The 18,019-nt window shown below is 38.6% G+C and overlaps 1 long non-coding RNA gene, 1 other non-coding gene and 1 pseudogene across 3 annotated transcripts; 1 reads left to right on the top strand and 2 right to left on the bottom strand.

Moving 5' to 3' along the window:
* The first annotated feature begins 102 nt into the window (after positions 1-102).
* LOC139706512 (uncharacterized) lies at positions 103-17,232 on the top strand. Of its 2 annotated transcripts, none has more exons than XR_011708135.1 (3): positions 103-205; positions 11,776-11,898; positions 17,049-17,232. It is a non-coding gene; the product is annotated as an uncharacterized lncRNA (long non-coding RNA). The 2 variants fall into 2 exon arrangements; XR_011708136.1 differs by lacking the exon at positions 103-205 and adding an exon at positions 10,458-10,535.
* On the bottom strand, positions 227-9,144 carry LOC139706475 (large ribosomal subunit protein uL11-like; annotated as a pseudogene).
* On the bottom strand, positions 6,992-7,067 carry Trnal-caa (transfer RNA leucine (anticodon CAA)). The gene has a single exon. It is a non-coding gene; the product is annotated as a tRNA-Leu (tRNA).
* Positions 17,233-18,019: the final 787 nt, after the last annotated feature.

The raw sequence follows: 18,019 nt of genomic DNA, 5'->3' as shown, positions 1-18,019 counted from the left end.
AGAGTAACGGCTTTGTGGGCCAGAGCGCCGTGTGTGGGAGCCGGGTGAGCTAGCTCCGCCCCCAGGGTTGATGACGCAAAACTCCTTTCCTCATGTCCAAGACCTGCCCAGGTCTCTCCCACAGACTGTCGCTCACGCTCCGACTTGGGATTGGCTAATGAACTTCAAGGCAGTGTGTCGCTTGTGCAACTTCAGCAAGGGCCGGGTACGTTAAACTACTGTGTTTTCATTCAGTTCCGTTTCTCAAATCTGTGGTGGACTGTTCGTCGTTCTTAAAGTCAGCCGTTAAACTACCTGTGGTAAAGAATGACATGTTTCTATTTACATTTCATCACAGTCCGAAGCTCTTAAAAATTAAAAAAAAAAAAAAATCCCCATTCCCCTTTCCACACTAAATCTTTTTAAAGAGTTCATCGTACATCCCACTTTGTCCAGGACAGTGGCATTTTCTGTGTTGTCCTGAAATAATTATTAGTAACACCCCCTTGCTCTTTAGAAACAGTTGCAATTGAATGACAAATTTTATGGTTACCCTACCTTATATGGGATTACACTCACTACTCTTCTATCCTTATATAGAATTTTTCTACAATTACAAGCAAATAAATGTAAATTGTTCCTTTTTTAAAAACACCATATTACTGTTCTGCCCTTTATATTTCATTTTCCTGGGGATCTTACCATATAACTCCAGTCTTAAAAAGTCATTATTTTTAGAGCTAGAAAGTATTACTTAATGAAGGTATGTCATAATTTGTTTAATCCTGTTAGGACAATTGTTATTTTTAGTAAATCAATGCTGAAATCAGTAACTTTGTACAAATATTTATAAATATTATATACATAATATATATAGCATATATATTCCGGAAATACACACACACACACACACACACACACACACACATACAGTTTCCCAGAAATCCATACGTGAGTCAAAGAATAGACACAATTTTTGGTAGAGATTGCCAAATTGCAATTTATAGGAATGCTATCGTTTTGCTTTCCAATCAGAAAATATAGGAGTGCAATTTCATACAGGCTTACCTACAAAAGATGTTAAACTTCAGGATTTTTTCCATCTTGATATGTGAAAACTGGCATGTTCCCTCTTTGGGAAAGGGAAAAGAAGACTTAGCAAGAAATTCCTTTTTTCTTTTTAAGTATTTATTTTATTTTTATGTGATGCTGAGGATCGAACCTGGGGCCTCGCACGTGTTAGGTGAGCGCTCTACCGCTGAGCCACAATCCCAGCCCTAGAAATTCCTTTTTTCAAGAGTAAGTTGGAGATTGCCCACATTAATTTAGACCTCATTCCATTGGCAAGAATGCATAGTGACACTGAGACTGGAATGTCAGTTTCCAGTTGGACAGTCCTGTGCCCACACAAAAGAAAGGACGGAGCTAGTGAGACAATCAGCAGTGTCTACTAAAACCTGTCCCTCCAACCACCTAATTATCTATGTGTTCTTCTCACAGAACATACTCCCTTCATTCATAAAGAGTAGAGTTCAATTTCCCATTTAGTTTTGTCAAAAGACAAAATTATAAAAATTTAAAGATCATAATTGGCTCCTTCCCCTCCCCCCGTACTGGGGGTTAAAACAAGGGGCACTTTAGCACTGAGCAACATCCACAATTTTTAAAAAATTATGAGACAGTGTCTGCTAAATTACCCAGTCTGGCCTTGAACTTGTGATTCTCCTGCCTCAGCTTCCCAAGTAGCTGGAATTACAGGCATGGACCACCATGCCCGGCTTAATTATCTTTACATTTTATCTAATAATCAGTCAACACTTCATTCTACAAATAACAAATGTTCTAGTGAATCAAAGAAAGGGACATGGTGTTTTGTTTGTTGTTTTGGCAGTGCTGGGGTTGAACCCAGGGGTGCTCTACAACTAAGCTACATCCCTATCCCCTCCCCATCCCCATTGTTTTTGGTTTTGAGGGGGTTTTGTTTTGTTTTGCTAAATTGCTTATGCTCGCCTCAAACTTGCAATCCTCCTGCCTCAGCCTCTCAAGTAGCTAGGCTTACAGGCATGCACAACCACACCCAATGGAACTTGGTTTTATAGACTGAAAAGGGCTAAAGTACACAGACAAGAAATGAAAGTGGATTGGTTATTTCAAACTTACTTTTTCTTGTGAGGCTGAAACAGGGAGACAGAACAATTGAAGAATAGCTGATAGGTTAACCTTAGTTTACTTCAAGTTACCTTTTTGTGTGTGTGTGTATGAAAGGGAACTTCATCGTCATGCCAACTGAAACTAGCCTACTTGGGAAATCTCTCTAACCCTGATTTCTCAGAAGATCAAATAAACAGCTTAGTTTCAGCTTGGTGACATGGAATTTAAATGTGAGTAACTCTATTTTTATTTTCAGCCTGGTCTTTTGGGGGCTAGTGCAGAAGTTTAGCTCAAAGCAATGTCTCCTGTAATTTTTATTTGACAGTTTTAACATCAGCTCTACATCCAGGATTTCTGGTTATGTACAGTCTTCTCCATCAGTTGGGATGTGGCTTTTTATTATCCAGAGACATGCATTTAGACTGTAAAACAAATATCAGCCCCATGCCCACACATGTAATACAAAACTATAGTAGAGTAGAAACAGGACAACCATAGTTAAAACTAGAAAAAGGAAGCATAAGAGAAACAGCAATTATTGGTCCATAGCAATGGTAGGGTCTTGGACAGGAATTATGAACAACTTACTGCCCTGGTGTTAGAATAAGTTATTTGGCTAGACCTTGGTAGTGCTAAGAGGATTTCCATTGTATTCTTAGGCCCAATCTTTGCCCTTTGAATACAGTAGTTCCCCCTTGTCAGCAAGGGATAGTTCTAAGATCCCCAGCTGGTGCTTGAAACCACTATCAACACCTAATTCTAGGATTTTTTTCTACATACACATACCTGTGACAAAACTTAATTTATAAATTAAATAAGGCAAAAATTATAAATTATAAATTAAATTAAGCAAAGTAAGAGATTAACAGTAACTACTAATAAAGAAGAACTGTTATAACTGAACACTGTAATGAAAGTCATGCGGGGCTGGGGATATGGCTCAAGCGGTAGCGTGCTCGCCTGGCATGCGTGCGGCCTGGGTTCGATCCTCAGCACCACATACAAACAAAGATGTTGTGTCCGTTGAAAACTAAAAAATAAATATTAAAAAAAAGTCATGCAAATGTGGTCTTGCTTAAAATATTGTACAGTAGAACTTAGCAACTTCAGCATATGATTATTTTTTTTACTGAGTTGAGAACTTTCACCTTTTACTTAAAAGAAGTTCTTCACAATGTATCTTTGGCATATCAGAATTGTCAATATCACTGCCCTTTGTACTTTGGGGCCATGATTAAGTAGAATAAAGATTACATGAACACAAGCACTGTGATTCTGCAACAGTAAATCTAATAACCAAGATAGCCACTAAGTGGCTGATGGAAGGGTAGCACATATATTGTGGATACACTGGGTAAAGAGATGATTTGTTTCCTAGGCAAAACTTGAGCAGAATAGCAAGAGATTTCATTATACTGCCCAGAATGGTGCTTAAGTTTAAACTTGTGAAGTTTTTATTTCAATAATTTTCTACTTGATATTTTCAGACCACAATTGACCACAAGTAATTTAAACCACTGAAAGTGAAGCCACAGATAAGTATCTACTACTGTACAAGTTAAATAGATGTTGAGTATATTCCCTCTTTCGGGATGAGTATGGATTGAACAATTGAGGGCTCTAGTAAACCAGGCTTTTCTGTGTGTTTATTTTTAACATAATTCCATTAAAATTCAGTAAGCTTTGACTTAATGTGCCAGTAATGATACCCAATGTTCTTTCTAGAAGTCATTGTTAAACCTGCCCTATTTCCTGGCTCCAATGCTCAATGCATTCTTTTTCTTTCTTCTATAGTTTTTTTGTTTGTTTGTTTTTGCAGTGCTGGGTATTGAACACCAGGGCTTGTGCATGGTAGGCAAGTGATCAACCACTGAGCTATATCCCCAGCCCTCTCTTTTTTAGAAGAAATTTGTTTTTAACAATTCTATAAACTGGAGAATCATTATCAAGATACTGACATCTGGAGAGAGCCTTCCTGCTGGATTAGAATGTGGCAGAGGGCACAACTTGTCAGGAGGGCAGGAGTGTTTCTGTTTCTTACTCTTTCCCCTTCCTTTGTTATCAGATGTTCCTTTATTGAAATATTTTCCTTGACACTTGCTAGCCAGGAATTCCACTGCACCAGTATTGACATCATCCATGATGTCATGAAGGTGGAAGCCATCAATATTTCAGCCAACATACTGGACATTCCTCCAGGATTTCTTAAACAATTCCAGAGAGTTGTCTGGCTAAAGATTGGTGTTGCGACTGGCAGGGCGAAACACACTGGTAATCCCAGTGACTTGGGAGGCTGGGGCAGGAGAATTCAAATTTGAGTTCAGCTTCAGCAATTTAGCAAGGCTCTCTACAAGACCCTGTCTCAAGGGCTGGGGATATAGCTGAGTTGAGTTGGTAGAGTTCTTGCCTTGCATGCACAAGGCCCTGGGTTCTAATTCCCAGCCCAAAAGACCCTGTCTCAAAAAGGGCTGGGTATAGCTCAGTGGTAGAACACCCCTGAATTCAATCTCCAGTACCACAAAAAAAAAAAAAAAAAAAAAAAAAAATTGGTGCTGCATCTGTCAGGCAATATTGACAATCTCACCAAAAGTGATATTTCCACCATGTTTAATGTTTTTCTATTTCTTTCTGTTTGTTGGCACTTCCTTCAGGGTATTGATAGACAGGGCAGAAGTAAAAGGTACCTCTTCAATTTAGACCTTTCTGTTCTGAATGGTCATTGTAATCCTCAGTCCCTTCCAGTTACCTGTTGCCTTGGTGACTGGAAGATTGCCATCACCAACCCTTTTTGGAGACAGACCCAAGGGGCTTATCTCAGAGGCCAGGGCAGACATAGCACCAACCTTATCACCAGTCTACCTCAGGTACGCATGACACCCCTGTTGGGGTCAAAGTTGGGAGGCACATGGAGGCTTCTGGTATCAGAGAACCCAGATTTGGGACAATCTGAAAAAAGTTACATCTTGGTCTGATGTAACTGAGCCAAACTCCAAGAAGCCAATGCATTCTTTAATGCCTGCCCACTTTCCTTTTTGGTAGTGGGGATTGCAGCCAGGGGTGCTCTACCACTGAGCCTTTTTTTTTGTTTTGTTTTGAGACAGGGTTTGCTAATTTGCTAAGGCTGGCCTTGAGTTTGGAATCCTCTTGCCTCAGTCTCCTAAACCCTGGGATTACAGGTGTGTATCACCACACCCAGCTTTAATGCCCAATTTTTAATGGTGGTAGCTTTGAAATCATCTGAAACAAAATGTTCAATGAGAGGATAACTCTATTAATTTGATTTTGCTTAGTGTTATATTTGTTTTCTTCTGGGTTTTTCTTGTTGTTGTTTTGGTGTGTTTGCCAAAAAGTCTTAATGGATTATGTAAATCTCTAAGTCAGGTGTTTTCTACTGTTACTTAGGGGTACATAAACAGTTTTTTTTAAACCTTTATTTAACTTATTTATTTTTATGTGGTGCTGAGAATCAAACCCAGGGTCTCGCACGTGCGAGGCAAGCGCTCTACTGCTGAGCCACAACCCCAGCCCCTAGTTTTGTTTTGTTTTTTTTTTTTAACATAGTGAAGGTCCAGAATTTCTGGACATTATATTCTCTTTTTAACTTGACTTAAAATTTGGTTCATAATACCTTGCTGAAAGCAACAAAAACAGCAATACACACAAGCTGGCTCTTCTCAGACACTTCCCCTAGACCTACAATCTAGACAGAGAAGTTTTCTGCCCTCCTAGTTATTATAAGCAGCATTTTATTGAATGTTTTGACATAGAAAGTACTTTTCTTGCTAGACTACACATTCCCCCTACCTAACTTTAAAGAGACTGCTGTATATTTCTAGGTTTTACTTATAGCAGTGAAAAAACAGCAAACCTGGATTGCCCAAAAGGGCTGTTCTTTCTCCCTCTTTTCAGTTGCTCAGCAAGAAGTTAGCTAGGAACACCTGACTTAACTTGAGGGAAGTGCATAAATCTTAGTTCTCGTTCTTTTACTATGCAAAACCTTGGCTCCCGGCCTAAACCTACTGAATCAAAACTGTCGCATTAATAAAATCCCCCTAGTAATTCTTTCACAGCAAAATTTGAGAAGCATCTAGCAGATGACCACACCATTGGTTTATAAACTCCTCTTACTAAACTCTGGTCTAGTAAGCCATATTCCTGTCTGGGGATCTCCTACTGTTACAGTCAACTAGATGATCTCCACCTGTTTTAGTCAACTTTTTTGCTGCAGTCACTAAAAGATCTGACTAAAACAATTTTAGGGGAGGAAAAGTTGAGGGTTCATCATTTCAGAGGTCTCAATCCATACACAGTAAACTCCATTATTCAGGACTCAAGGTGAGGCTGAACATCAAGGCAGAAGAGTGTGGCGGAAGGAAGCAGCTCACAAGATGATCAGAAAGCAGAGAGAGAGACTTCACTCTCCATATATAAATATATACCCCAAATCCATGCCCCAGTGCCCTACCGCCTCTAGCCATACCTCACCTGTCTTCAATTACTACTCAATTAATCCCTATCAGGTGATTAATTCACTGATTGGGTTAAGGCTCTCACGACCCAATCATTTCCCCTATGAACTCTCTTGCATTGTCTCACACGTAAGCTTTTGGGGGACATCTCACATCTGAACATCATAATATCACCCTCTCACAACTTTCCTACAAATATGCAAAGGAAATCATCCTGGGATTTTTTTTCCTGGCACATCTTTTATTCCATGTCCACTGTGCTCAGCTCAAATATACCTCACCATAAAAGAAAAAAGATCATAGATGATTTGTATGTAATTTGCTGTTTACTTCGCACTTGAGTCTTTACACTTATTCCACATTCATTCTCTCTCTCTCTCTCTCTTTTTTTGTGGTGGTGCTGGGGATTGAACCCAGGGCCTTGTACATTTGAGGCAAACACTCTACCAACTGAGCTATATACCAGCCCATCTTTTAATAATATTTCTATAGTTATTATGATTGTCTGAAACAAGTTCTTTATTAAATTCCTCAGGAAGGACTCATGGAAACCAAATTCCTTCATGTTCTGGTACATTAATAATTAGCTTGTGCTATACTTTTATGTTTCAAAATCGGTTTTGTTAGATATAGTAAACTGACTTAAATTTCTTGAGAATCTGTTTAAGTTATTGTTGTTTTGTTTTGCACTGATGGAACCTAGGACCTTGTGAATCCTAGATGAGCTCTCTACCACTGAGCAGTCTCCACAGACCCTTCTTGTGAATCTTAATGTGGTACTTACTCCATTCTTTTCTGAATAAGTAATGCTGAAAAAAAATCTTTTTTTTTTTTTTTTTTTTTTTTTGGTGTCAGGTATTTTATTGGATTCAAGGGAACTTAACCACTGAGGCACATCCCCAGCCCTTTTTACTTTTTATTTTGAGACAGGGTCTCACTAGGTTGCTTACAGCTGACTAAATTGCTGAGGCTGGCCTTGAACTTGCAATCCTCCTGCCTCAGCCCCCTGAGCTGCTGGGATTCCAGGCATGAGCCACCACACCTGGCACTGGAAAAAAAAAATTCCATTAGAGTTTTCTTTTCTTTCACTTATAATTTCTGCCTAGCTGCCCCAGTTTTTTTCTCTCTAAAGTCCAGAAGTTTAGTAGTTGGTCATGCTGAGCTAATGTTCTCAGGTCACAGTGTGCTCTTTCAATGTAGAGTTTCAATTTTTTATAACATTTTCTTTAGTTATAATTATTTGTACTTGTTTTATTCCTTTGGTTTCTTTCTTCAGAAATAATTATTTTATATATATTTCATATGTTAGATCTTCTTTTGCCTGTCACCTTTCCTCAAAACATTTTTATTAGCTGGGCACGGTAATCTCAGTGGCTCCAGAAGCTGAGGCAGGATGATCATGAATTCAAAGCCAGCTTCAGCAACTTACCAAGGCCCTAAGCAACTTAGTGAGACCCTGTCTCAAAATAAAATATGTTTAAAAAAGGGCTGATGCTCAGTGGTTAAGTGTTCCTGGTTTCTATCCCTGGTACAAAAAAAAATCAAAACAAAACATACAATGGAGTCTATCTACATGAAGTTGTAAATCAGGCAAAAGTAATTTATGGTAGTATAACATGAGAATTGCCTGGAAGGGGACAATGGGAAACAGTGATAGAAATGTTCTACATTGTTCATGGAGGTATGGGTTACATAGGTATATGGATTTATCAAAATCTAGCAAACTATGTACTTAAGACCTGTGCATTTCACTGAATATAAAGCCTTAATTTAAAAGGGAATAAAATTATGCTTTTTGTTTCATACTCTAATATATATGTATTGAATTTAGTCTTTTTAAAATTTTTTATTTGTTCTTTTTAGATATACATGACAGTAGAGCATAATTTGACATACATACATGGAGTATAACTTATTATAATTAGGATCCCATTCTTGAGGTTGTACATGATGTGGAGTTTCACTGGTCATGTATTCATATATGAATATAGGAAAGTTATGTCCAATTCATTCTACTGTCTTTCCTATTACCTTCATTCTCCTTTGTCTAATCCACTGAACTGTACTGAATTTAGTCTGAGTGCTTATATTTATGCACTTACATATTTATTTATAGTTTAAGTTGTCTTTTGTCTTCTCAGAAGTTTTAATTTATTAGAAGCCACTTGTTCTCAGGGTTCTGTCTTGCTTCTTCATGGCTTCTGGGTTCCCTAATGTAGACTTCCATCTCCTTTGCCTATTTGTTAGAGCTCAGATCCAACTGCAGGAATACCTTAAGTGACAGTGTCATGGGTAGTGGAAGTCACAGTACTTCCTGTCTCGTGGAGACTGTGACTCCTTGTTGAGGTACCTGGAAATAGCCTCTCTGGTTCTCACTTCAAAACTTAGTGGTTGATGTGTAGAAGCTTTTTAGTGTGATACCATCCGGTTTATTGATTCTTGATTTTACTTCTTGTGCTTTAGGAGTCTTATTGAGGAAATCGGTTCCTGTGTTGACATGATGGAGAGTTGGGCCTACTTTTTCTTCTACTAGGCATAGCCACATCGATGTTTATAGCAGCTCAATTCACAATAACTAAACTATGGAACCAACCTAGGTCCCTTCAACAGATGAGTGGATAAAAAAATGTGGTATATATACACGATGGAATATTACTCAGCCATAAAGAAGAATGAAATTATGGCATTTGCTGGTAAATGGATGGAACTGGGTACTATCATACTAAGTGAAATAAGGCAATCCCAAAAAACCAAAGGTCAAATATTTCACTGATATGTGGAAGATAACTCACAATAAGAGGGGAGGGGAAGGATAGAAGTTCAGTAGATTAGACAAAAGGGACTGAAGGGAAGGGAGAAAGATAAGAATAAGAAAGTAGAATGAATGGGACATAACTTTTCTTTGCTCATATATGAATACATGACCAGTGTAACTCCACATCATGTACAACCACAAGAATGGGATCCTAATTGAAATGGGTTGTACTCCATGTATGTATAATATGTCAAAATACACTATATTTAGATATACTATCATGTATATCTAAAAATAACCAAATTTTTTACAAAGGAAAAAAACAGTTAATGGGGTTGGGGTTGTAGCTCAGTGGTAGAGTACTTGCCTAGCATGTGCAAGGCCTTAGGTTTTATCCCCAGTGCTGTAAAAACAAAACAGAAAGAAAAGATAAAAGAGCAAGAAGGAAAAGGAAGCAAAAAGGAAAGAAAAATTAGCCTTTAATCTACAGAGCAAGAGAAGTTTCAGCACAACTGTTGTGTTTCTTCAAAGCTGCTCTGGTGTCAAGATGCCCAGCAGGTCCTCTAAGGAATACTACCAGAGCCCATACCATCTTTCTATTTGGAGGTTCATGGATCTTCATAGTTTACACTCATTCCTATCCATTGTGTTCTGTTTTTTTTTTTTTTTTTTTCTGGTACTGGGGATTGAACCCAGAGGAGCTTTACCACTGAGCTACATTGCCAGCCCTTTTTATTTTTTAATTTGAGACAGTGTCTTGCTGGCCTCTAACTTGTGGTCGTCCTGCCTCAGCCTCCAAGTTGCTGGGATCACAGGTGCCATAGTGCTGTCTAATCCATGTGTTCTGACCCTCTTCTCTTTCTCACTATAACCGGAGACTTTGTTATACCATCCAGTGGCCACTTGTGTTTGTCTGATGACTCTCATTTATTCCTATTTCCAACAGGTTACATAGTTGAAATTGCAATGGGAAAGGAGGGTAAAAGACATGTGATAGGCTGATTTTTCTTTTTCTTTTCTTTTTTGGTACCAGGGATTGTACCCAGGGGCACTCAACTCCTAAGCCACATCCCTAACCCTTTTTTATATTGTATTTTGAGACAGGGTCTCACTAAGTTGCAGAGGCTGGCCTTGAACTCTAAATTCTCCTGCCTCATCTTCCCAAGTTTTTGGGATTCCAGGTATGTGCCACCATGCCCAGCATCTGATTCATTTTTATAAACCATCTGATGCCTAGAAGTCTAAGCCTTGTACCTAATAAGCACTCAAAAATATATGTGAAGTCAGATTGGTAGCACAGACTTGTAATCCCAGTGACTCAGGAGGCTGAGGCAGGAAGATAACAAGTTCAAAACTAGCCTTGGTAACTTAACATGACTCTGTTTCAAAAATTTTAAAAATATTTAAAAAGAGCTCTGTGGTAGAGCGTTCCTAGGCTCAATGCTTAGTACTGGGAGGAGGAGAAAAAGAAGTGCAGGAGAAGGAGGAAGAAAGAAAAGAAAAGAAAAATGTATGTTGAATTGAATAAAGATAGGAAACCTAGAAAATATCCATATCACTAAGTTTGATGTTTCTATCTAAATCTCCCTTTCTGTGTTTGCTACTAAAATCAAGATGCACACAAATCAAGGGTTGAGTAGGAATTAATTCTGGTAAACTGGAAAAGATGTTCCAGATATGCCAACTGTGGGAACAATGAGAAGCAGATAGTAAACCTTGGGTTGGCTCCGAGAGCCAGAGGATAAGTAGGAAAGGGTGATTTAAGAGAGTAAGAGTGGCTGTTCTCAGTAAAAACAAATAAGCATTGTGCACTGGGGTCCAACAATAGAGATCCTCAGAGCCTCGTAGTTAAATAACACCTGGATGTCTTCATGGTTTTGTCTAAGCACAGAAAGCTAGAAAAAGCATCATTGCCACTTCAACAACAATAAACTAGATAATCTATAAAATCATAACTTTGAGATCCTTCTTAATTTTGGATCTCAAAATTGGCTTGAAATACAAGGAAAGGTGCCTCTAAAAAGAGATGAGATGCAAGCAATGGCTAATCTGTGGCAGAGCATGGGAAAGGACATATGGAAGCCATGCAAACAGCAAAGGAGAAATCAACTAAATTATTAAATAAGTTGCTAAGACTAAATGTGTGCTGGTATGCTTACTGAACTCAACGGGAGCCACAATCAAGGAAATCCACATCCACTCACAGGCTTTTCTCCATGAACCTGCCCTGGACACTCAGGACAAAGATTAGGAGCAGGGTGGAAGAGAAAGTGTTCTGGGCAGGAGGTTATTGGCCTAGAGGAGAAGACTAGTTGCTCTTGCAGGAAAGACAATAAACATCCCAGACCTTAATTCCCTAAGGAGCAAGACTTATATTGATGAGGAAACATATTGAAACAGAATACTCTGTTGTTTCCCTAGGGACAGGTGGAAACCCATTGCAACTGATGGAAAAGGAAAAGGGGAAAAAACCCTTCTGCCCCTGGAGGATGGACTGGAAACTGTCTTGGACCCTGACTATTAAAGATCTTAATCTGGAGGAGGGTCAGTATGAGGGGTAAAGCCCCATCCAAGGTCCAGGGACACAGAGCCTACCTAGGGCTGAAGTCGGAACAGGACCACAGAAAAACTGACTCGCTCCCCCACCAATCCCAACCAGTCTAGTAAGCACCAAGTAACAAGCAGTTTACTGCTGGGAAAAGAGCATGAGCTTGGAGAGAGACTCTGGATCCCAGGAGCACAGAAAACTTAATCTGAAAGTGGAAGGGCAGCATTGAGTAAACAAACCAGCCCTCGCCCTAAGTACAAAATAACTCTAAAGGAATTTGAAAATGATAGTTCACTGGAGGTAACCATAGTAACAACAAAACCCAAACCAAGCTCAACTAAAACTCAACCTTTCACATCAACAGCCTGGCAGAGATGCATGCCCACTTCCAAGTGTAAATATTATTTACCTCAGTCTCTTCTACGCATACAAGAGTCCAGAAGTCGGTCAGTAATTATGAGAAATGTGTTATACCTTCTCCACACACACACTAACACCCCCCATCATCAAGTGACAAAGCAATCCAGTTGGGCATAATGGTTCATGCCTGTAATCCCAGCAACTTGGGAGGCTGATGCAGGAAGATTGCAAGTTCAAGGGCAGCCCCAGTAATTTAAGAAGACCCTCAACAACTTGAAATAAAATATAAAAAAGACAGGGGATGTAGAGTGGTAAATCACTCCTAGGGCCAATCACCAGTACAAAAAAAAAAAAAAAAAAGAGCAATCTAAAAGTGTCAGAACTATCAGGGAAAGTAAGAAAACTATGATAAATATGTTAAAGCTTCAATAGAAAATATATATAACATGAGTGAACAAAATAGAGGTGAAAACAAAAGAAAAATTTAAAAACAAAATGCTAAAAATAAAGACACATCAACAGAAATGAAGAATATCTTCAACAAACTTATGAGTAGACTTAACATAGCCAAGTAAATAATCAGAAAACTTAAAGATAGGTCAATAGAAAGAACTCAAATAAAGAACCAAAGTTGAGGTGGGGGGAATAAAAAATCAGGGGCAATAGAGGAGAGAGAGCATCCAAGAGTTATGGAACAAAATAATCCAACATAGATGTAATGGAACTTGTATTAGTCAACATTGTTACTACAACAAAATCCTGGGGCACCTGACTTTATAAAAATGAAAAGTTTACTGTAGCTCACAGTTTTGGAGGTTTAAAGACATGGTAGCTGCATCACTCAGTCTGGTGGTGTGACCTCATAGCAAAGGGCAATGCCCAGAGTATGTGTCAGAGGGACTGCTCACATTTAAAGTCAGGAAGCAGAAAGACGATGGGAGGAGTTAGACTTTCTTCTTTTATTTATTTTTAAAGCAATGAGGCCCTGAACTCCTGGGCTAAAGGACTAATTGGGATTATAGGCATATACCACCATGCCCAGCTAGACTTGCTCCTTTTGTAACATTCCTCTCTTGAGAATTTAAGGAGTTGTATGAGAACTACCAAGATCTTCCACTAGGTCCCATGTCCCAAAGTTTCTACCACCTCCAGTATTGCCCCCTGGGGACCAAACATTAATCACGATGGACCCTTGGGGAACATTCAAACCATACCCAAACCACAGAAAAATCCAAGGAGAAGAGAGTAAATAATAAGTCAGGAAAAAAAAGATTTGAAGAGATAATAATAAAAGAGTTTTCCAAAATTATGAAAGCTATCAAACTGTACATCCAAGGAATCTCAGAGAACCTTCAAAAGGATGAAGTACTATACACATAGCACATATTCATATTATTGGAAACCAAAACCAAAGATAAGGAGAAAGATCTTAAAGACATCCAGAGTTTTTCAAAAGACATATTACAAAGGCTGGGGGGAAGCTCAGTAGTAGAGTGTCCTGGGTTCAATCTCCAGTATCCTCTACCAAAAAAAAAAATTTAAAAAACTTTTAGGCTGGGTGCAGTGGCATATGCCTGTAACCCCAGAAATTTGGAAGGCTGAGGCAGGCAGATCACAAATTCAATCCCTGGTATTAAAAAGAAAAAGCACTTGGGAAGAATATCCTTCTTCTGTGGCTGATATTTGTATATTATATGTTTTGATTTGGGTACTGGGCTTTGAATCCAAGGGCACTTTACCACTGAATTGCATCCCCAGTCCTTTTTTTTAATTTTAGACAGGGTCTAACTTGCTGAGGGTCTAAGTTGCCAAGGCTAACCTCAAACTTGTGGTCCTCCTCCCTCAGCTTCCCAAATCCCTGGGATTATACTACCAAACCTGGCTGTATATTGTATGTTTTATGCTGGTGTGCTACTAGTTGACAACCATGAGAGACCAAATCCAAGAATAAAACATTGAAGATGGTGGAATGGAGAGGAGGAATTAGCTGGATTTTTAAAATGACATCTTTGTAGAATTACCCTAGACAAACTTATAATATTAAACAAGAATAGTATTTTATAGTATGTATGTATGTATGTATGTATGTATGTATTTAGTTACTTACTTACTTATTTATGGGTATCAGGGATTGAACTCAGGGGCATTCAACCACTGAGCCACATCCCCAGACCTATTTTGTATTTTATTTAAAGACAGGGTTTCACTGAGTTGCTTAGCACCTCGGTTTTGCTGAGGTTGGCTTTGAACTCAAGATCCTCCTGTCTCAGCCTCCTGAGCTGCTGGGATTATAGGTGTGAGCCATCATGCCTGGCTAGTATTTATTTTTTAAGGTACAAATATATTAGTAGGATATATAAGCTACTTATACTTGGGTTTTCTGTGACTTGCAGCTGAAAGCAGACCACTTACTATAGATAGTAAATTACAACTATGTAGCAGATAGCTTTTGTGGGCAGTTTTATGAGTTCACAGATCCCAGGCCAGTGTGCAGCTCTAGAATTTTTACCTTAGAGGAACAAAGAATAGTGACCGAAAGATCTCCTACTAGGTCACATGTCCCAAAAGTTCTATACTTCCAATATTGGCTCCTGGGGACCAAGCCTTTAGTCACAATTTGATTAAGTAGGAGGTAAATGTTGTGTGGGCATAACAGTTTACATAAGACCAAGAGTCATTTTTTTGTGGCAAAGAGATATTTTCATTGAGATTATAAGATGTTAAAGTGTCCCAGTCTTCTCCTAGTATGCTACGACTATGCAGACCTATGTTCCAGGGGTCTTCATAGTTATTTATCTTTTGTGGTGTTTTGGATCATTGCTCCCAGTTTCTTATTCCTCCTCTCTACTAGAAATGTATGTCTGTGTATCCTTTGCCATATATCTTTGCAGAACCTTTCACTAGAGTACAACAAATATATTCCTTCCACCTCATTAATGCTGGGCTTGGCCATGTTATGGTTTGCATCTGGAATGTCCCCCCAATGCTCATGTGTTGCAGGTCTGGTCTTCAATGCAGCCATATTCAGATATGAGGTTCTTTGGAAGTGACTGGATTATGAGGACTCTGACCTTGTTGCTGATTAATCCATTGATAGGTCTATAGCTGATGGCATTATTGGGAGGTGGTAGAAACTGTAGAAGATGGGATTAGTAGAAGGGAGTAGTTCCTTGGGGTTGTGCCCTTCAGGACTACATCTTGTTCTCTGGCCCCCATCCCTGTCATAAACTGAGTACCTTTCCCTTAATACCCTTGTTTCCAATGATTCACTAGAAAAAGAGCTTGCCCTGGGTAACTAGTGCCTATCAGCTTGGGCCCTAGAATTAAGATATATGGAAACTGATGGGAACCCAATCATCAGCCTGGGTTCCAACTTGGACTAACTAAACCCAGTCTACATCTGTGAACCCAGCTAATTCATGAGAAAAATAAATGCCTGCCTTTATAAGCCATGAAGAATTTTCAGATATTTTGCAATAAAAACTCTGTCTAGTTTCTAGTATCTTTAGGAGTAGGTGTCTTCTTCCTTCTATTGGGTGGAAGAAGATGGGTACATTCCTTGAAATAATGTATGTCCAAGTCCAAATGAGCAAAGCCTCAGGGGACACACTCCCCCTCTATCAGTCTGAGCCCTTCTTTCAAGTCCCCATATCCTGTCTCATGACAATGCCTCTTCTCAGGATGACTAATATTAGCATTATATTTCTTTACGTGGGAAACCCCAGTCCTACCCATTGGGGTGTTTATACCCCTGGAAGGACTAGTGCATCAGAAAATTACAGAGAATACTTCTCTCATTTTAAGTAGAAAAGCAAAAATAACTATTATAGGGAAAAAATATTATTGCCAAAGGAAAAGTAAATGAAAGCTTCTGCCACTAAGAGATGATTTTCGTGGTTGAATTTATTTTATTCTGGGGATCATTTGACATTATTAATCACACTATGTACCATAAGTGAAAAAACTTGTATTCAAAGTGTTATCAATTTCCTTATACAAAACCCTTGAGTTCAAATATGTTTGAAAATTGAGGATATTTTGGATTTTAAAGAACATGCACAAATTTTTTAAAACTCATTTTTTTTCTTTTAAAACCAAGTTTAATGTGGTATAATTAATAAAATTAATCTATTATTAATTTTACCTGAAAAGTTTAGACCTTGCACAACCACCACCATAATCAAGGTCAAGAACATTCCCAGCTGGGTGTAGTGGTGCTTACCAGCAGGAGAATCTCAAGTTCTCAGGTTCCAGGCCAGTCTCAGCAATTTAGCAAGGCCCTAAGCAACTTAGTGAGACCCTATCTCTAAATAAAAAATAAAAAGGACTGGGGATGTAACTCAGTGGTAAAGCATCCCTTGGTTTAATCCCAAGTACCAAAAACCAAAGAAACAAACAATAAAAAACACCACCACCACATAAAGAACATTCCCATAAGCTGGGGGCAGTGGCCCATGCCTGTAGTCCCGGTTAGTACTGGGAGGCTGAGGCAGGAGGCTCACTTGAGTCCAAGAGTTCAAGATCAGCATGGGCAACAGGAAGAGTCTGAAAGAAAGAACATTTCCATTATCTCAGAAAACACCTTCCAACTGGTATGGTCAAGTATCAAATCCCATAATTAAATTCATTCATATTTCTATACTGACATATGTAAATATTGACATTAAATGGTTTTACTAAAGCTTATTTATAACATGTTATATAGGGCCAGGCTTTTCTATTATATGGGTTTGTGATAATCTTCCAGAAACCTTTCATTTTTTTTTTTTATATTTATTTTTTTTAGTTATCGGCGGACACAACATCTTTGTTGGTGTGTGGTGCTGAGGATCGAACCCGGGCCGCATGCATGCCAGGCAAGCGCGCTACAGCTTGAGCCACATCCCCAGCCCCAAACCTTTCATTTTTAAAACATTTTGGATTTTGAAATTGGCAATGAGGGATTATGGGTCCGTTGTTGTTGGTGGGGGAACCCCATAAGATAAAGAAAAAGAAATAAAATAAAAAGAATTAAAGTAAATTGCTTGAACCCAGACATTCTGAACTTCTGACAAATGAACTCATGAACTAAGGAACTTCTGATTAATCTTTTAGAAACTAACCAATTTTAAGAACTTTAAGAAAACTTTATTAATGAGTGTATATTGTTGTACCAAGCAGTATATCTGACACATAACATAACATTCTGTTTTGTTTTCTAATAATTCTACCCAACTCTTACTTCCATACTCTTGTCCTTATTTTTAAATAGTTTTTTTCAATTCCTCTGTGCTCCAATATTATAGTCATTAGCCATGTGGCTATTTAAATTTAAATTAATGGCAATTAAAATGAAAAAGTCAGTTCTAAATCCACACTAGCCACATTTGAGTTGATGTTACACAGGGCTAGTGGCTACATATCAGGGATAGTGGCTACCACATCCCATGTTCATTGGCTAGAGCTGCTTTATCTTGTTCATTTGGAAGAGCCATCATGCAAATGTAAAAAGAAAGATTCTTTTCTGAAATATGGATGTTTGAATAGCAAAGGCTCTTAGGAACTTAAATGCTTTCTTTGAAAAAATTAGATTTATTGATTTATTTTTGGTACTGGGGATTGAACCCAAGGTGCTCTACCACTGAGCTACATCCTGTCCTTTTTATTTTTTATTTTGAGACAAGGTTTTGCTAAGTTGTCCAGATTGGCTTCAAGCTTATGATCCTCCTTGCTTCAGCCTCAGGAATCCCTGGGATTACAAATGTGTGCCATCGTGCC

Source organism: Marmota flaviventris, chromosome 7 (assembly GCF_047511675.1).
Source record: "Marmota flaviventris isolate mMarFla1 chromosome 7, mMarFla1.hap1, whole genome shotgun sequence".
Lineage (NCBI taxonomy): Eukaryota > Metazoa > Chordata > Mammalia > Rodentia > Sciuridae > Marmota > Marmota flaviventris.
This window is presented reverse-complemented; position numbering and strand designations above follow the sequence as displayed.